The sequence below is a fragment of the Cebus imitator genome, unplaced genomic scaffold (assembly GCF_001604975.1).
Source record: "Cebus imitator isolate Cc_AM_T3 unplaced genomic scaffold, Cebus_imitator-1.0 Scaffold576, whole genome shotgun sequence".
In the NCBI taxonomy this organism is placed as follows: Eukaryota; Metazoa; Chordata; class Mammalia; order Primates; family Cebidae; genus Cebus; species Cebus imitator.
The window spans coordinates 629,968-651,962 of NW_016107891.1; the positions used below are offsets into that span (position 1 = coordinate 629,968).

General features: G+C 38.4%; 1 protein-coding gene and 1 pseudogene across 3 annotated transcripts in view; one reads left to right on the forward strand and one right to left on the reverse strand.

Moving 5' to 3' along the window:
* The window catches only part of TMLHE (trimethyllysine hydroxylase, epsilon), a 164,087-nt gene that overhangs the window by 135,417 nt on the left and 6,675 nt on the right, over positions 1–21,995 (reverse strand). The gene's annotated exons all lie outside the window — the stretch shown is intronic.
* LOC108294366 lies at positions 15,496–18,583 on the forward strand (annotated as a pseudogene).

A 21,995-nucleotide genomic window follows, 5' to 3' on the forward strand; every position in this document is an offset into this window, starting at 1 on the left:
TTCAGCAAAGCCTCAGGATACAAAATCAATGTGCAAAAATCACAAGCATTCCTATACACCAATAATAGACAAACAGAGAGCCAAACCATGAGCGAAACCCCATTCACAATTGCCACAGGCGAATAAAATACTGAGGAATACAAATGACAAAGGATGTGAAGGACCTCTTCAAGGAGAACTACAAATCACTGCTCAAGGAAATAAGAGAGAACACAAACAGATGGAAATACATTCCATGCTCATGGTTAGGAAGAATCAATTTTGTGAAAATGGCCATGCTGCCCAAAGAAATTTACAGATGCAATGCTATTTCCATCAAGCTACCTATGACCCTCTTCACAAAACTGGAAAAAAACACCTTAAACCTCATATGGAACCAAAAAAGAGTCTGCATAGCCAAAAGAATCCTAAGCAAAAAGAACAAAGCTGGAGGCATCACACTACCTGACTTCAAACTATACTACAAGGCTACAGTAATCAAAACAGCATGGTACTTGTATCAAAACAGAGATATAGATAAATGGAACAGAATAGAGGCCTTGGAAGTAATGCCACACATCTACAACCATCTAATCTTTGACAAACCAGCCAAAAACAAGCAATAAGGAAAAGATTTCTGTTTAATAAATGGTGTTGGGAAAACTGGCTAGCCATGGGCAGAAAGCTGAAACTGGGCCCCTTCCTTACACCTCATATAAAAATCAACTCCAAATGGATTAAAGATTTAAACATAAGACCTATCACCACAAAAACCCTAGAAGAAAACATAGGTAATACCATTCAGGACATAGGCATAGGCAAGGACTTCATGACTAAAACATCAAAAGCAATGGCAACAAAAGCCAAAATAGACAAATGGGATCTAATTAAATTTAAGAGCTTCTGCATAGCCAAAGAAACAATCATTAGAGTGAACTGGCAGTCAACAGAATATGAAAAAAAATTTGCAAGCTACCCATCTGACAATGGGCTAATATCCAGAATCTACAGAAAACTTAAACAAATTTACAAGAAAAAAACAACCCCACCAAAAAGTGGGCAAAGGATATGAATAGACAATTCTCAATAGAAGATATTTATGCAGCCAAAAAAATATGAAAAAATGCTCATTATCATTGGTCATTAGAGAAATGCAAATCAAAACCACACTGAGATACCATCTCACACCAGTTAGAATGGTGATCATTAAAAAATCAGGAGACAACAGATGCTGGAGAGGATGTGGAGAAATAGGAACGCTTTTACACTGTTGGTGGGAGTGTAAATTAGTTAAACCATTGTGGAAGACAGTGTGGCAATTCCTTAAGGATCTAGAAACAGAAATTCCATTTGACCCAACAATCCCATTACTGGGTATACACCCAAAGGATTATAAATTGTTATAGTATAAGGACACATGAACACATATGTTCATGGCACCATTGTTTACAATAGCAAAGACTTGGAACCAACCCAAATGCCCATCAATGATAGACTGAATAAAGAAAATGTGGCACATATACACCATGGAATACTATGCAGCCATAAAAAGGATGAGTTCATGTCTTTTGCAGGGACAGGGATGAAGCTGGAAAACATCGTTCTCAGCAAACTGACACAAGAACAGAAAACCAAACATCCCATGTTCTCACTCAGAAGTGGGTGTTGAACAATGAGAACACATGGACATAGAGGAACATCAAACACTGGTTTCTGTTGAGGGCTTGGGCTATAGGGGAGGGATAGCAGGGGGTGGGGAGATTGGGGAGGGATAACATTAAATGAAATATCTAATGTAGGTGACGGTGGGATGCAGGCAGCAAACCACCATCTCATGTGTATACCTATGTAACAATCCTGCAAGATCTGCACATGTACCCCAGAACTTAAAGTACACTAAAAAAAGATCAAATTAACAATTAAAAAAAATATATGAAAATGCAAAACTTAATGGTATAATTCATACAGTTACACATAGAATAGTTTAGGAGTGTAGTGATGGTGTGTAGAGCAGTTTTACCTCAAATACAACGGCTAAAACTCAAAACTACGAAAACCACCTATAATTAAAATAAATTATCAAGGAATATAAACTACAAAATGCTGTAAATTTTGACACCAACCCCAATATGTGTGTGTTCAGGGTAATAAAAGTACATGTAGAGTTCTACGTGATAAAAGTTAAGTTGTTATCAGCTTAAATTAACCTTTTATAAGATGTTTTATGTAAGCCTTACGATAATGACAAAGCAAAAAATCTATAGTACAGCTGACTCTTGAGCAACATGGTTTGAACTGCACAGGTCCACTTATACAGATTTTTTTCAATATACTGGAAAAATTAATTTGAAAAAACTTACAGACAAACCATATGGCCTAGAAATATAAAAAAATTTAAGAAAAAGGTATGCATGAATGCATAAAGTACATTTATATGCTAGTCTATTTTATCATTTACTACCATAAAATATCATAAAAAGTTAAAATTTGTCAAAATTTACACACACAGACTGCACATGATGCCATTCATGGTCAAGATAAATGTAAATTTTAAAAGGCAGTATTAAATCATAACTGCATAAAATGACTGTAGCTGTACTACTGTAATAATTTCATAGATACCTATTGTTGCCATTGTGAGTGGGCTCAGGTATTGTGAGTACCCACTTAAAAAGCTGTGTGATCAGAGAGATCCAAGATGGCTGAATAGGAAGAACTTTGGAGTGCAGTTCCCAGGAAGAACAATGCAGAGGGTGAGTGATCACCCAATTTCCAAACGAGTTTTTACTGCCCACAAACCAGGATATTCCCAGGCCAAAACACACTACGAGTTTCTAGCACAGCTATTTCAGCCAGTGCTAGGGTTTCCACACAAAAACTCACACAAATCTGGGCGGCCATTTCAACTGGCACCTGGAATGCCCAGGAGACAGAGCTGCCCATTCAACTGAAAAAGAGGGGGCTGACACAGGGAGCCAGTGATCAGGCTCAGTGGGCCCCACCCCCACAAAAATCACCAATCTGAAACGCTCTGGATTGAGAGTTTCACAGTAAGTGCAGCTGGACCTGGGATGGTTCAGCTCAGTGCAGGGAAGGGTGTCTGCCATTACTGAGGCAGTCCACCACTATGGAGGCAGTCCACCATTACCAAGGCAGTCTGCCATTACTGAGGCAGACCACCATAACCAAGGCAATTCTAACTGAACCTCTGTAAACAAAATCACAAGGAAGTTTAAACTGCAGCTCGGCAGAGCCTGTGGCTGCTCAGCAATGCCTCTGCTGGCAGACTGTGACTACTCTACCTTCTTGCTGAACAGGGTATCTCTGAAAAAAAGGCAGCAGCACGTCAGGAACTTATAAATAAAGCCCCATCTTCCCAGGACAGAGCACCTGGGAAAAGAGGCAGTTATGAGTTCTGCTGCAGCAGACTTCAAAGTACCTCCCCAGCACCGCTGAACAGAAAAACGGAGCGCCCAGCTCAGCACTTGAGCTTCTATAAGGGACAGACTGTCTCCTCAAGCAGCTCCCTGGCCTGCATATATGCAAAGAGACACCCCATAAAGGAGAGCTCAGGTTGACATCTGGCGGGTACCCTTCTGGGATGAAGATAACAGAAGGAGAAACGAGCAGCAACCCTTACTGTTCTGAAGCCCCTGCAGGTGATCCCCAGCAAGCAAGGTCTGGAGTTGACCTCCAGTAGTCCTGTAGCAGAGGGACCTGACTGTTAGAAGGAAAACTAAAAACAGAAAGAAATAGCTTCAACACCAGCAAAAAGGACATCCACTCAGAGGCCCCATTCAAAAGTCACCAACTACAAAGACCACAGGTAGGTAAATTCACAAAGATGGGAAGAAACGTGCACAAAAAGGATGAAAATACCAAAAACCAGAATGCATCTCCTCCTCCAAGGGATCATAACTCCTCACCAGCAAAGAAACAAAGCTGGATGGAGAATGAGTCTGATGAATTGACAGAAACAAGCTTCAGAAGTTGTGTAATAACTAACTTCTCTGAGCTAAATGAACATGTTCTAACCCAATGCCAAGAAACTAAAAACCTTAAAAAAAAGGTTAGATGAAATGCTCAAGAATATAAATGACTTGATGGAGCTGAAAAACACAGCATGAGAACTTCACAAAGCATATACAAGTTTCAATAGCTGAATCGACCAAGCAGAAGAAAGGATATCAGAGACTGAAGATCAACTCAATGAAATAAAACAAGAAGACAAGATTAGAGAAAAAAGAATGAAAAGAAATGAACAAAGCCTCCAAGAAATATAGGATTATGTGAAACAACCTAATCTACGTTTGATAGGTTTACCTGAATGTGATGGAGAAAATGAATCCAAGCCGGAAAACACTCTTCAGGATATTATCCGGGAGAACTTCCCCAACTTAGCAAGGCAGGCCAACATTCAAATTCAGGAAATACAGAGAACACCATAAAAATACTCCTCAAGAAGAGCAACCCCAAGGCACATAATCATCAGATTCACCAGAGTTGAAATGAAGGAAAAAATGCTAAGGGCAGCCAGAGAGAAATGTCTGGTTACCCACAAAGGGAAGCCCATCAGACTTACAGCAATTCTCTTGGCAGAAACCCTACAAGCCAGAAGAGAGTGGAGGCCAATATTCAACATCCTAAAAGAAAATTATTTTCAACCCAGAATTTCATATCCAGCCAAACTAAGCTTCATAAGCGAAGGATAAATAAAATCTGTTATGGACAAGCAATTGCTGAGAGATTTATTAACCACCAGGCCTGCCCTACAAAATCTCCTGAAGGAAGCACTAAACAAGGAAAAGAACAACCAGTACCAGCCACTGCAAAAACATATCAAATGGTAAAAAGCATTGACACAATGAAGAAACTGCATCAACTAATGGGCCAAAAAGCCAGCTAGCATAAAAATGGCAGGATCAAATTCACTCATAACAATATTGACCTTAATTGAAAATGGGATAAATGACCCAATCAAAAGACATGGAGTGGCAAATTGGATAAAAAGTCAAGACCAATCAGTGTGCTGTATTCAGGGAACCCATCTTATATGCAAAAACACACATAGGCTCAAAATAAAGGGATGGAGGAAGATTTACCAAGCCAATGGAGAACAAAAAAAAGGAGGAGTTGCAATCCTAGTCTCTGATAAAATGGACTTTAAATCAGCACGGATCAAAAGAGACAAAGAAGGGCATTGCATATTGGTAAAAGAATCAATGCAACAAGAAGAGCTAATGATCCTAAATATATATGCAACCAATGCAGGAGCACCCAGATATACAGGTATTGATCAACTTACCACCTATGCAACTTATGACCATTTGACTTTATGACCACAATCGCTAGCCACAACTGCTCCGCGTCTGGCAGTGCAAACGTTGCCCAGCTGGGCGTATGACACTGCGGACCAGCTTCCGGCAGCACTACCATCTCCACATGCACCATTTCAACTGTACATATAGCCTACTCAACTTACGACCAAATCGTGTTACAACCAGTCCGCGGTCCCGACCGTGGTCATAAGTCGAGCACTAGCTGTACAAAGCAAGTTCTTATTGACCTACAAAGAGACTTTAGACCCCCACACAATAGTAGTGGGAGACGTTAACATACAACTGTCAATATTAGATTAATGAGACAGAAAATTAAAACGAATATCTAGGACTTGAATGCAGACCTGGACCAAGTGGACCTAATAGACATCTACAGAACTCTCTACCACAAAACTACAGAATATACATTCTTTTCAGCACCACATTGCACCTACTCTAAAATTGAACACGTAATTGGAAGTAAATCACTCCTCAGCAAATGCAAAAGAACAGAAATCATAACAGTCTCTCAGACCACAGTGCAATCAAATTAGAACTCAGAATTCAGAAACTAACTCAGAACCGCACAGCTTCATGGAAACTGAACAACTGGCTCTTGAATGTTGACTGGATAAACAATGAAATGAAGGCAGAAATAAAGATCTTCTTCAAAACCAATGAGAATGAAGACACAACATACCAGAATCTCTGGGACTTATTTAAAACAGTATCTAGGAGGAAATTTATAGCAATAAATGCCCACATGAGAAGTGAGGAAAGATCTAAAATCGACACCTTATTATCAAAATTGAAAGAGCTAGAGGAGCAAGATCGAAAAAAACTCGAAAGCTAGCAGATGACAAGAAATAACTAAGATCAGAGCAGAACTGAAGGAGATAGAGACACAAAAAAACCCTTCAAAAAATCAACAAATCCAGGAGCTGGTTTTTTGAAAAGGTCAACAAAATAGACAAACCATTTGCCAGATTAATAAAAAGAAAAAGAGAGAAGAATCGAATAGGTGCAATAAAAAACGATAAAGCGGATATAATCACCAATTCCATGGAAACACAAACTACCATCAGAGATTACTACAAACAACTCTATGCACATAAACCAGTAAACCTGGAAGAAATAGATAAATGCCTGGAGATTTGCACCCTCCCAATACTAAACCAGGAAAAAGCTGAAACCCTGAATGGACCAATAACAAGGTCTGACGTTAAGGCAGCAATTAATACCTACCAACCAAAAAAAAAAGCCCAGGCCAGATGGGTTCACAGCTGAATTCTACCAGACATACAAAGAGGAGCTGGTACCATTCCTTCTGAAACTATTCCAAACAACACAAAAAGAGGGAATTCTTCCCAAATCATTTTATGAGACCAACATCATCCTAATACCAAAACTGGGCAGAGACCCAACTAAAAAAGAAAACTTCAGGCCAATATCCATGATGAAAATAGATGCAAAAATCTTCAGTAAAATACTGGGAAACCAAATGCAACAGCATGTCAAAAAGCTTATCTATCACGATCAAATAGGTTGTATTCCAGGGATGCAAGGCTGGTTCAACATATGCAAGTCCATAAACGTAATCTATCACACAAACAGAACCAAAGACAAAAACCACATGATTATCTCAATAGATGCAGAAAAGGCCTTTGACAAAATTCAACAGCCCTTTATGCTAAAAACTCTCAATAAACTAGGTATCAATGGAAAGTATCTCAATATAATAAAAGCTGTCTATGACAAACCCACAGCCAATATCATACTGAATGGGGAAAAACTAGAAGCATTCCCTTTGAAATCTGGCACTAGACAAGCATGTCCTCTCTCACCACTCCTATTCAATATAGTATTGGAAGTTCTAGCCAGAACAATCAGGCAAGAAAAAGAAATAAAGTGTATTCAACTAGGAGAGGAGGAAGTCAAATTGTCTCTATTTGCAGAAAACATGATTGTATATTTAGAAGACCCCATCACCTCAGCCCAAAATCTCCTGCAACTGATAAGCAACTTCAGCAAAGTCTCAGAATACAAAATCAATGTGCAGAAATCACAAGCATTTTTTTTTTTTTTTTTTTTTTTGGAGATGGAGTTTCGCTCTTGTTACCCAGGCTGGAGTGCAATGGCGCGATCTCGGCTCACTGCAACCTCTGCCTCCTGGGTTCAGGCAATTCTCCTGCCTCAGCTTCCTGAGTAGCTGGGATTACAGGCACGCGCCACCATGCCCAGCTAATTTTTTGTAGTTTTAGTAAAGACGGGGTTTCACCATGTTGACCAGGATGGTCTTGATCTCTTGACCTCGTGATCCACCCGCCTCGGCCTCCCAAAGTGCTGGGATTACAGGCGTGAGCCACCACACCCAGCCACAAGCATTCTTATACACCAATAACAGACTAACAGAGAGCCAAATCATGAGCAAACTCCCATTCATAATTGCTACAAAGAGAATAAAATACCTAGGAATACAACTAGCAAAGGATGTAAAGGACATCTTCAAGGAGAACTACAAACCACTGCTCATGGAAATAAGAGAGGACACAAACAGATGGAGAAACATTCCATGCTCATAGTTACGAAGAATCAATATTGTGAAAACAGCCATACTGCCCAAAGTAATGTATAGATTCAACGCTATTCCCATCAAGCTACCTATGACCCTCTTCACAGAACTGGAAAAAAACAACTTAAACTTCACGCGGAACCAAAAGAGTGCCCACATAGCCAGCAGAACCCTAAGCAAAAAGAACAAAGCTGGAGGCATCACACTACCTGACTTCAAACTATACTACAAGCGTACAGTAATCAAAACATCATGGTACTGATAACAAAACAGAGACATAGACCAATGGAACAGAACAGAGGCCTCACAGGCAATGCCACACACCTACAACCATCTGATCTTTGACAAATCTGACAAAAACAGGCAATGGGAAAAGGATTACCTGTTTAATAAATGGTGTTGGGAATATTGGCTAGCCATATGCATAAAGCTGAAACTAGACCCCTTCCTCACACTTTACACTAAAATTAACTCCAGATGGATTAAAGACTTAAACATAAGACCTAACACCATAAAAACCATAGAAGAAAACCTAGGCAAAGCCATTCAGGACATAGGCATAGGCAAGGACTTCATGACTAAAACACCAAAAGTCAAAATAGATAAATGGGATCTAATTAAACTCCAGAACTTCTGTACAGTAAAAGAAACAATCATTAGAGTGAACTGGCAACCAACAGAATGGGAAAAAATTTTTGCAATCTACCCATCTGACAAAGGGCTAATATCCAGAATCTACAAAGAACTAAAACATATTTACAAGAAAAAGTACAAACCCATTCAAAAGTGGACAAAGGATATGAACAGACGCTTTTCAAAAGAAGAGAAATATGAGGCCAACAAACATATGAAAAAATGCTCATCATCACTGGTCATTAGAGAAATGAAAATCAAAACCACATTGAGATACCATCTCATGCCAGTTAGAATGGCACAAAGACCTGGAACCAACCCAGATGCCAATCTATGATAGACTGGTTGAGGAAAATGTGACACATATACAACATGGAATACTATGCAGCCATAAAAAATGATGAGTTTGTGTCCTTTGTAGGAACATGGATGAATTTGGAAACCATCATTCTCAGCAAACTGACACAAGAACAGAAAATCAAACACTGCATGTTTTCACTCATAGGCAGATGTTAAACAATGAGAACACATGAACACAGGGAGGGGAGCATCACACACTGGGGTCTGTTGGCAGGGGCTAGGGGAGGGACAGCAGTGCCTAGGGAGGTTGGGGACAGATAACATGGAGAGAAATGCCAGATATAGGTGACAGCGGAATGGAGGCAGAAAACCACATTGCCATGTATGTACCTATGCAAAGATCCTCCATGATCTCCACATGTACCCCAGAACCCAATTTATATATATATATATATATAGAGAGAGAGATAGATATATCTATATCTATCTATCTATTTCTATCTATCTATCTATCTATCTATCTATCTATCTATCTATCTATATACACATGCTGTGTGATCACTGGGTTATGTTGGGGGTGGGGAACTAGGGGAAGGACAGCTGGGGGCGGGAAGATTGGGGTGGGATAACACTGGGAGAAATGCCTGATGTAGGTGATGTGTGGATGGAGAAAGCAAACCACCATGGCATGTGTGTACCTATGCAACAATCCTGCAAAATCTGCACTTGTACCCCAGAACTTAAAGTACAGTAAAAAGAAAAGAAAGAAAGAAAAAGAAAAAGAAAGAAAAGAAAGAGAAAGAAAGAAAGAAAGAAAGAAAGAAAGAAGAANAAGAAAGAAAAAGAAAAAGAAAGAAAAGAAAGAGAAAGAAAGAAAGAAAGAAAGAAAGAAAGAAGAAAGAAAGAAAGAAAGAAAGAAAGAAAGAAAGAAAGAAAGAAAGAAGGAAGGAAGGAAGGAAGGAAGGAAGGAAGGAAGGAAGGAAAGAAAGAAAGAAAGAAAGAAAGAAAGAAAGAAAGAAAGAAAGAAAGAAAGAAAGAAAGAAAGAAAGAAAGGGAAGGAAGGAAGAAATAAATAAATAACATGGACTTCTCTGCAAAACACAAACAAAAAAGCTGTGTGATGCTAATCGTCTCCACAAGAGCAGTTCATCTCTGTAGTAAACTGCATATCACAGTAAGAAGTGATCTCTCATAATTCTCACATATTTTTCAGTGTATTTAGTGCAATACCATTAACCTTAAACACCATGGGATCCATACAAAGTGCCACTAGTGATGTTGGATGTGCTCCCAAGAAGCAAAGTCATGACGTTACAAGGAAATGTTTAATTACTTGATATGTACCATAGACTGAGGTGTGCGACTGTAGCTGTCCACCATTTCAAGATAAATAAACCCAGTTAAGGATCATTGTAAATAAAGAAAATTCAGGATTTCTATATTGAAAATGCAGTTTTTATATGGGTACAGGATTGCTATACAAAAGGCATACCTATAGATTCTAATATGATTTGGAAAAATTGAAGTGATTATATGACAACATAAAAGGATCAAAAGGTGAAGGATTTAAAGCTGGAAAATTTAATGCCAGAAAAGGATGGTTTGAGAAGTTTAGAAAGAGGTTTAGCATTAAAAATATTAAGAGAAGCAGCTGCTGCTGACCAAGAGGCAGCAGATAATTTCTCAGGTACCATTAAGAAAATCACTGAGGAGAAAATCTATCTACATGAACAGGGTTTTAATGTAAATAAATGTGCCCCATACTGGAAAAAAAATTCCATGAAGGATGTCCATTAGTCAAGAAGAGAAGTGAATACCAAGATTTAAGGCAAGAATGGATAGGCTAACGCTACTGCTTTGTGCAAATATAGTCAGCTTTATGATCAGAACTTCCCTTATCTATAAAGATGCTAATCCCTGAGGTTTGAAGGGAAATGTTAAACAACAGTTGTCAGTATTTTGGTTGTATAACAAAGCCTGGACAACAAGAAACCTTTTTCTGGATTGGTTTCATCTATGCTTTGTCCCTACAGTCAGAAAGTACCTTGCCAGTAAGAGACCGACTTTTAAAGTTCTTTTGATATTGGACAATGTCCCTGGCCACCCGGAAACTTATGAGTTCAACACCAAAGGCATTTAAGTGGTTTACTTGCCCCCAAATACAATGTCTCTAATTCAGTCCCTAGATCAGAGGGTCATAAGAGACTTTAAGGCTCATTACACCCAGTACTCTATAGAAGGAATTGTCAATGCTATGAAAGAGAACCCTGATAAAGAGAACACCATGAAATCCTGGAAGGATTACACCATTAAAAAATTCCTCCATTTATATCAACAAAAAGAAATTAGGCTTTTTTGACATTACTTATTCTTAGGAACCTCAGTCAGTTGCCCAATACACTGTCCCCTAAATGCTAACATTATCTAATACTTTCAAGGGTTGTTGTCCAACTTCTCAGAACTTACTCTTTAAAATATATGTTTGCCAATTCCCCAACCTTTTGGCACCTCTTGTTTTCTGTAGTTACCCTAATTCCTGACAGTGACTATACTCAGGAATACATTGATCCTAGGTATATGAGCTTATTGAAATAGGTTCAGAGTTTCTTAAGCATTTTTTTTTAACCTAAGCTAATACAAGTTCAGTATCCCAAATTCAAAAAGCCAAAATCTGAAACTTTTTGAGCACTGACATGATACTCAAAGGAAATGCTCACTGGAGAATTTTGGATTTTGGATTTGGGGATTAAGGATGCTCAACTGGTAGGTATGTAATGCAAATATTAAAAAAAAAAAAATCGGAAACACTTCTGGTCCCAAGCATTTCAGATAAGGAATACTCAATCTATACATTCTTCAAAATGAAATGCATTTCGATGAAAAAAATAAGATGCCATCATTGTTATAGAAAAATGCATAAAAGTCATCAAGCCCCAAACAATAAATTTCTGTTGGAGAGAGCTGTGTTCAGAAGTTGCAAATGACTTCATAGATTTATGACAGAGCCAATCAAGTTAATCATGAAATAGATTGCATATATGGTAAAAACAGGTGGAAGGGTGAAAAGTTTCAAGATAGGGATCGTGGAAAAATCCAAGAGCTAACAGACACGCCACAGGAATTTTAAAATGATGACTTCATGGAGATGAGTGCTTCCAAACCAGTGCCAGATGATGAGGAAGAAGAGGTAGATGAAGCGGCATCAGAAAAGAAATTGACACTAGACAATACAGAAAAAAGGTTCTGATTATTCAAACCTGCTTTTTCACTTCTTTCACAACATGGACTTTTCTATGATATGGCCACTGAAACTAAAGCCAATGGTGGAAGAATTGGTACCATATAGGAACATTTTTTAGAGAAATGATGAAGCAAAAAATACAGAAATTATCATGTTTTTCTGTAGTTACAATGAGTGTTCCTGCCTCTCCTGCCTCCGGTTCCACCTCCTCCACCCCTTCCACCTATTCCACTCCTGAGACAGTGAGGTCAACCCCTCCTAGTCCTCCTTCTCAGCCTACTCATCTTTACATAAGAATACAGCATATAATATGTATAACATAAAAAGTATGTGTTAATTGTTTATGTTATCAGTGAGGCTTCTGGTCAATAGTATGCTATCAGTAGTTAAGTTGGAGGAAATAAAAAATTATACATGGATTTTTGACTGTGCAAGAGTCAGAAGCCCTAACCTCCACATTGTTCGAGGGTTGACTGTATTTCCACATATACAAACTCTTCCTGAGAACAAATAAAGAGAAAACACTCCCATATTCATGTTTAAGGCAAGTATAATCTTTACATCAAAATCAAACCAAGACAACACACTTATAGATCAATCTCACTCACAAACATGCTTGCCAAGAACACAAAATATATTAGCAGGGCAAATCCAAGAAAAAATTAAAGACATGAATCATCATGTTCAAGTCAGATTAATTCTAGGAATACAAGATTGCTTGAATTTTAGAAAATGTATTATAGAATTCGACAAATTAATAGGTGCAGACGCAAAATACATTCACTTCAATATATTCAGAAAAAAATTAGATAATGTATCCATTCACAATATTTTAAAAGTCTCTCAGTAAATTAGGCATAGAATGGAATGTCCTTAGCCTGTTAACAGGTACAAAAACATAAACATACTTAATAAAATATTAAAAGCATTTCCATTTATATATTGGTAGTGAGAAAAAAATTGACACAACCATGTTGAAAATGAGTTTGACATTTTTTATCTAGTAGAGTTGCAGACATGCATATACTTTATCCTAGAGTAGTAGTTTTCAACAGGCATCTTGCCACATCTAGGAAGTGTGTTGGAAATGTGTATGGGATAGGTTGGTTATCACAAAGATTGGAGAGGCATTATTGACATTTAGTGGCATCAGAGATATTAGGCATCCTGAAATGTTCAGGACAGTCCCAGGCAATGTAGAATCCTGCCTAAACTTTTTAATATTAACCTTGACATGCCTACAAATAAAAAACCTGTTTATAATTACCAAAGGCCAGAACCTATCTCCTTTGGTTACATATAAACATAGTATTTTTGCATAAATTTACTATAGACTGAATTTTCTAGGAGTAAATCTACCAAGTAAATTGAGAAAAGAGTATATTTTCTTTTGTTCAGAAATTTATCCAAAATTATTGTTTTAGAAAATCATGTCACCAATGATAATTACACTTTGTGGTATTATATTTGTAGCTGTCACATTCATGGTGATCAATGTATAGGTGTAAATATTTGGCTACTCTAGGTAGTCATGTTTCAGCATTTACATATTTAAATACATTATTTTATTATAAATCACTTGCATTTAATTTTTCCTTTAAATTCTAGTTAAGACATTGTGCTCATATTTTAAACATGTGTATAGGTAGGTTATGCTATCTATGAATTTCACTTTTGGCTAATAAAAGAAATTGGTACAAAATATTTGTTACAAAAAGGGAATTGTTAGTCTTTCAAGACTGCTGACTAGAAGTGCAAGGCACTTGACTCCTCCACAAAGAAGAACTAAAATAGTGAGTAGATAATCAAATTCCAAATAGAACATCTAAAATAGAATTCTGGAATTCAGCATACAAGTAAAAGAAAACAGTTGAGGCAACAAGGAAGCAGAAGGTAAGGTGGACAGCCTGGCCAGGATCAGCTGGGAGCTCAGAGAAGCTCCCTAGTGTGAGGAAAGGGAAAGTGATAAATCCCCAGTGGTCCACATTCTCTTTGTAGATTCCTGTAAGCCTGGCCACAGGAGAGTTCCTCACTCCCAGTGGATCCTGAGACCAGTATAGGGAGCTCCGTGGAGTTTGCAGGACAGCAGTGCTCCAGGGAAAGAGCTCATGCTGGTTCTCACATACTCCCTGAGTCCCAAGCAGCTATAGCATGGCATCATTTTGAGAGCTCAGCCCTTACCAGACTGCATCCTGCCCTGAGGCTCAACAGTCCCTGTATCTCCACATCCCTGAAGCCAACTGGGGAGGCTGTCCACAGGACAAAGGGAGCTGAAGTACACACTTCCCAGAGCCTAAAACCCACATGCCTGGGGCTGGTCCCACTGACAGCAAGCCCCCACTCCCTCATGAGCAGGGCAACTGCACACTTACACGCACCCTAACAACAGGCTCTCCTTGCCAGCCACCACAGTCATTGCTGTCAACAGAGTGGAAGTATTAATGTTGTTAAAGTAATCATTCTACCCAAAGCAATCTACAGATTCAATACAATCTCTATCAAAATACTGATGACTTTTTTCATAGACATAGAAAAACAATCCTAAATTTGTATGAAACTGCACAAAAAAAGAGCCTGAATAGCCAAAGGAATTCTGAGCAACAAAAACAAAGTGCAAGCCATCATGCTACCTGACTTCCAAATATGTTACAAGGCTATTGGTAACCAAAACAGTGTTATTGATATTAAAACGGATACACGGACCAATTGAATAGAATAGAAGATCCAGAAAGAACCCATGTATTTACAGCCAACTAATTTTTGACAAAGTGCCAAGAACTTACTTTGGGGAAAATACATCCTCTTCAATAAATGGTTCTGGGAAAAAATAACCATACGCAGAAGAATGAAACTAGACTCCTGTCACCATGTACAAAGAATCAACTCAAAATAAAGACTTAAATGCAAGAGTTGAAACTATAAAACTGCTAGAAGTTTTTCTCTAAACTTAGAGAAAACATTTCAGGACATTGGTCTAGGCAAATATTTTATGACTAAGACCTCAAAAGCACAGACAACAAAAACACAAATAGACAAATGGGACTATATTAAGCTAAAAATCTTCTTCTCCACAAATAAAACATTCAACAGAATGAGAAGACAACCTGTCGAATGGGAGAAAATATTTGCAAAGCATTCATCTGATAAGGGACTAGTATCTAGAATATATAAGGAACTCATGCAAGTCTACAGCAAAATCAAAAAATAAAACTCAAACAATTTCACTAAAAGTGGGCAAAGGATCTGAATAGACATTTCTCAAACGAAAACATACAAATGGTTGACAGGTATATGAAAAATGCTCAACATCACTAATTAGTAGGGGAATGTAAATCAAAACCACAATGAAATATCACTTCACTCCAGTTAGAATGGCTATTATCAGAAAGACAAAAAATAACATGCTGGTAAAGATGTAGAGAAAAGGGAGCTCATACATTGTTGGTGGGAATGTAACATTATTATAACCATTATGGAAAAAAATAAGATTCCTCAAAAAACTAAAAGTAAAACTACCATACAATCCAGAAATCCCACTATGTGGTATTTACCCAAAGGAAAGGAAATCAGTATAGTAAAGGCATACTTGTACTTGCCTGTTTATGGCAGCACTATCCACAATAGCCAAGATATGGAATCAGTCTAAGTGTCCATCAATGGATAAATGGATTAAAAACTGTGATATATTGGCCCCGCTCCCAGCAGGGCAATGTGGCGACGAGTGAGGGTCACGGGGTATGAGCGCCCCTGAGCCTTCGATCCCGGCTGCGGTGCAGTCCATGCGGCTGGGGGCAGAGGCCGGAAACCGGCGCCACCGCCAAGGTCCAGGAGGCGATTGGCTGCCTACTGGCCATGGCTGAGGCCTGGGCAGCGGGCGGGGAGCCGAGGGGGAGGCCGCTGCCGCGGAGCTGAGAAGATGCTGCTGTCCCTGGTGCTCCACACGTACTCCATGCGCTATCTGCTGCCCATCATCATGCTCCTGGGCACAGCGCCCACCTACGTGCTGGCCTGGGGGGTCTGGTGGCTGCTCTCCGCCTTCCTGCCCGTCCACTTCTACAAGGCGTGCTGGACGATCAGCTCTACTGCATTTACCAGAGCATGGTGCTCTTCTTCTTCGAGAATTACACAGGGGTCCACATATTGCCATATGGAGATTTGCCAAAAAATAAAGAAAATATAATATATTAAGCAAATCATCGAAGCACAGTTGACTGGATTGTTCCTGACATCTTGGCCATCAGGCTTGGACATGTGTGCTACATGCTGAAAGGTGGGTTAAAATGGCTGTCATTGTATGGGTGTTATTTTTCTCAGCATAGAGGAATCTATGCAAAGTGAAGTGCCAAATTTAATGAGAAAGAGATGAGAAACAAGCTGCAGAGCTACGTGAACACAGGAACTCCAATGTATCTTGTGATTTTTTCCAGAAGGTACAAGGTATAATCCGGAACAAACAAAAGTCATTTCAGCTAGTCAGGCGGCATTTGCTGCCCAATGTAGCCTTGCAGTATTGAAATATGTGCTAACACCACGAATAAAGGCAACTCACGTTTCTTTTGATTGCACGAAGAATTATTTAGATGCAATTTATGATGTTATGGTGGTTTATGAAAGGCAGAACGATGGAGGGCAGCAAGAGGCACCGAGTATGATGGAATTTCTCTGCAAAGAATGTCCAAAAATTCATATTCACATTGATCATATGGACAAAAAAGATGTCCTGGAAGAACAACAACATATAAGAAGATGGCTGCATGAATGTTTCGAAATCAAAGATAAGATACTTATAGAATTTTATGAGTCACAGATCCAGAAAGAAGCAGCAGATTTTCTTGGAAAACTTTTAATTCCAAATTAAATATCAAGAAGACTTTACCATCAATTTTGCTCTTAAAGTGTTTTGACTATAGGCATATTTATGACCAAGGCTGGAAGGAAGCTGTATGTGAACACATGGATATATGGAACCCTACTTTGCTGCCTGTGTGTTACTATTAAACCATAAACAAGTAGCTGTCTCCAGACAGTGGGATGTGCTACATTGCCTATTTTTGGCAGCTGCACGTGACATCAAATTGTTTCCTGGAAATAAAATGAAAACTACATAAAACAATACTTTAAAAACTGTACTGTTGGGCTTATAACATATTAAGATGTAAAATATATTGCATTAATAGCACAAGGGATGGGTGGAGAAAACTTCCCTGTGTTGCTGAAATTCAATTATTATTAATCTAAAGTAGGTTATTTCAAGTTAACATACATATTGTAATCCCCAGAGCAATCAATAAAACATCAAAAAAGGATTTAAATGGTGCACAATACATTAGCTATATAACATAAAAGAAAGTAATAAAGGAGAAACAGAGGAAAAAGAAGTCAAGAAACATTAATGAAATAAATGAATAAAGTCAGATGTACATGTATAAGTATAAATGGGTTAAACGGTCCAATCAAAACAAAACATCGTGAGACTGGATGAAAAACACACTCGAAGGCTATGCCATCTACAATAATGGAAAGACACACTTTAAATGTAAAGACATAAATAGGTTAAAAGAGTAAAATAATTTAAAAAATTGTATAAAACGAAGAGCAACCATAAGAGAGCTGGAGTAGCTAGACTGATACATGATATCAGACAAAATAGACTTTAAGAAAAAAAGGTTATAGAGAAAGGAGGGCATTTTATAATGATAAAAGGGTCTATTCATCAGGAAGATATAATTATAAACATATACACATCTGACAACCAAATTCTCTGCAACTAATTCTATGAGGCTGGTCTCTGATATCAAACGAGACAAATACATTATAAGAAAAGAAACCTACAATTCAACATCCCTTATGACTACAGATGCAAAAATCCTTAACAAAATGTTAGAAAATCAAATCCACCAATATTTCAAAAAGGATTATACACCATGACCAAGAGAGATTTATTCCAGGAAGGCAAGTTTTGTTTAACACCCCCAAATTAAGGTAATACCCTATGTTACATTAGTTAATAATGTGTTGTGTAGAATAAAGGTTAAAAACCCCACATGATCATTTCAATAGATGCAGATAAACCATCTGACAAAATCTAACATTCATTCATGATCAAAAATAAAAATTCAACCAACTTGTAAAACTTCCTTAACCTGACAATTAACATCTATGAAAAATGCACAGCTAACATTATATTTAATGATGAAGGATTGAATATTTCCCCTAAGATCAGAAAAAAAACCAAGATGTTCACTCCCGTCATTCCTATTCAACATTATACTGGAGACACTAGCCAGGGGAATTAGGCAAAGAAAAGAAGTAAAAGGTAACCAGACTAGGGCAAAAAAAGAAGTAAAACTCTCCTTGACATAACCTTGAATGAGAAAACCCTAAGGAATATACACACACACTCATATGTACACATACAAATGCTCATGCACACACAATATTAAAACTAATAATTCTACTCAGCAAAGTCACAATATACAAAATCAATATGTACAAAGGCAATTTGTATTTCTATATACTTGCAAAAAATCATAAAGTGATATTATAAAAATAATTCACAATAGTACCAAGAAATAAAATACTTGGGAATAAATAACAAAAAGAGTAAAAGATTTTTACACTGAAAACTACAAGACATCACTTAGGAAAATTAAAGAAGATCTGAATAAATGAAAAGGCATTTCAAGTTCATTGATTAAAAAATCCAATACTGTTAGTCGGCAGTTATCCCCAAACTGATGTATAGATTCAGTGCAATCTCTACTGAAATCAAAGCAGAGGTTGGGCATGATGGTTCATGCCTATAATCTCAGTACTTTGGGAGGCCAAGGCAGGAGGATGGCTTAAGCCTAAGAGTTTGAGACCAATCTTGGCAAAATAGGGAGGCCACATCTCTATAAACATATTGTTAAAATAGACAGGCATAGTGGTGCACACCTGTAGTCCCAGATACTCAGGAGGCTGAGGTGGGAGAATCACTTGAGCCTGAGAGGTTGAGGCTTCAATGAGCTGCGATTGTGTCATTGCACTCCAGCATGAGCAACAGAGCAAGATCAAGACCCTGTCTCAAAAAAAAAAAAAAAAAAAAAAAAAAAAAAAAAAAAAAAAAAAAAAAAAAGGTTTTGACAAAATGATCCTAATATTTATATGGAAATCAAAAGAACCCAGAATACCCAAAACAATGTTGAAAAAGAAGAACAAAATTTGAGGTTTCATACTTCTGAATTTAAATACATATTACAATGCCACAATAGTCAAGACAGTAGGAACTGGCATATGACTAGAAATATAAACTAATGGAACGCAATTGAGAATTCAGATATAAACCCTTATATTTATGGTTAATTGGTTTTCAAAAAAGGTTCCAAGGCAATTCAACAGAAAAAGATTAGTTTTTCAACAAACGATGATAGTACAATTGGATATCCATATGTAAAAAGACTAATGAAGAACTTTACCTCACACTATACACAAAATAACTCAGAATGAATCAGAGACATAAATGAAACAGGTAAAACTATAAAACTTTTAGAAGAAAACATAGGGGAAAACCTTCATGATATTGGGTTAGGCAAAGAATTCTTAGATATAACACCAAAAAACACAACTGACCAAAGAAAAAATAACTTGGACTTTATCAAAAATAAAGAACTGAGAGCCCCTCTGCCACTGCCATTGCAGCAGTTCTGTCCTTGCTGCCCTCAGACTAGGGAAGGGAAAAAGAACCTGAGGGATTTACTTGCACCTCCAACATGCCACAGTTGCCATACAGAGTAGAGCCAAGTCTCTCATCTCTGTGAGCCTCCAACCCCCTGGTCTTCACCAAGCAGGGTCCCAGCTTGGGCCTGCAGAACAGCTACCCTACCTCCTGACTAAACATTCCCATTGTCAGTGGCTCTGTGTTGCTGTGTGGTGGAGCTCCCAGAGGCAACTGAAATGCTCTCTGAGGCTGCCACTGCAGTGCTACTGCCCTTGCTGCCCTTGGATTGGGGAAGTAACAAAGACCCTGAGTGCTGTACTCATACCTCCATCATGCCACAGCCAATCTAAGGAGAAGAGGCTGGTCTGTCTTTTCTGTAAGGCCCCTTCTCCCCCTCCTCATTCATCACCAGGCAGGGCCCTCTGGCTCGGGCCACAATGTAGCCACCCCACCCCAGGATGCATGTTCCAATTGATAGTAGATCTTCATTTCTCTGGAGTTGAGACCCAAAAGACAAGTGAAAGGCCCTCTGCAATTGTCACTGCCAAGGTGCCTGCCCCTTCTGCTCCGAAGCCGGGGAGGGAACACAAAGCCTGAGCTCACCCCAAAGCTGCATGTGAAGCCCAGGAGTGTCAAGCCAAGCTCTGCAGCCAGTACTCAAGTGGGAGAGGAGACCACACTCTCAGAGCACTAAGAGGGAGAATGGCTGCAAACACAAGGAAATAGAGGAGTCACGTGGCTGAGCAAGAGCCTATGTATTGGCCATTACACTTAAGCACCATCTAGTGTATCAGAGCCCCAATTTTTTTTTTTTACTTAGCTAATATATCCTTCTGTGAAACCAAGGACAAGAATTCAGCTACAAATAAAGACCTAGCACAAAGCACCAGCACTTTGACAATGTGCAGAAATGAGGTCAACTGACTATACTCAAATTATACCACAGCTAAAGAAACATTAGCTCACACAGAGGAGAAAGAACCAGCACAAGAACGCTAGCAACTCAGGAAGCCAGAGTGTCTTTTTTCCTCTAAACAACTACACTAGTTCCCAAGCAAGGATTCTTAACCAGGCTGAAATGGCTAAAATAGCAGATATAGAATTCAGAATATGAATAGGAGGTAAGATCATTTGAGATTCATGAGAAAGTGGAAACTGAATCCAAGGAATCTAAGGATTACAATGTAACAATAGAGTTGAAAGATGAAATGGCCATTTTAAGAAAGAACCAAACTAATGTGATAGAGCTGAAAAACATGCTATTATCCATGAAAATTTCCCAAACCTCGCCACAAAGGCCAACATCCAAATTCAGAAAATTCAGAGAACAGCTGCAAGTACTATATAAGAAGACCATTCCCAAGACACATAGTGGTCAGATTCTCCACCAGGCTAACAGCAGAACTTTCAGCAGAAATCCTGCAAGTCAGGAGAGATTGGGGGCCTAGATTCAGCATTCTTAAAGAGAAGAAACTTCAACCAAGAATTTCATATCCAGCCAAACTAAGCTTCATAAGTAAAGAAGAAATAAGATCTTTTTTAGACAAGCAAATGCTAAGGGAATTCATTACCATCAGACCTGCCTCACAAGAGTTCCTTAAGGCAGTGCTAAATATGGAAAAAATAGACCATTACTGGCCACCACAAAAACACACTTATATACATAGACCACTGACACTATAAAACAACCACACAATCAAGTATACGTGATAACTAGCTAACAACACAATGTCAGGATCAAATCTGTGTATATCAATATTAACCTTAAGTGTAAAAGGGCTAAATGCCAAAATTAAAAGGTACCAAGTGGCAAATTGGATAAAGAAGCAAGACCCAGTGGTATGCTGTCTTTAGGATTCCCATTCACATATAATGACACCCATAGGCTCAAAGTAAATGGATGAAGAAAAACCTACAAAGCAAACAAAGAACAAAAAAGCAGGGATTACTATTTTGATTTCAGACAAAACAGACATTAAACCAAAAATGGTGAAGAAAGACAAAGAAGGACATTACAAATGGTAAAGAGTCAACAAGAAGACTTAACTATCCTAAATACATATGCACCCAACACAGGAGCACCCAGATTCATAAAACCAGCTTTCAGAGACCTATGAAGAAACTTAGATAACTATACAATAATACTGGGAGATTTCAACACCTCACTGACAGTATTAGGCAGATCCTCAAAGCAGAAAACTAACAAAGATATTTGGGACCTGAACTCAACATTTGATCAAGTGGAGCTAACAG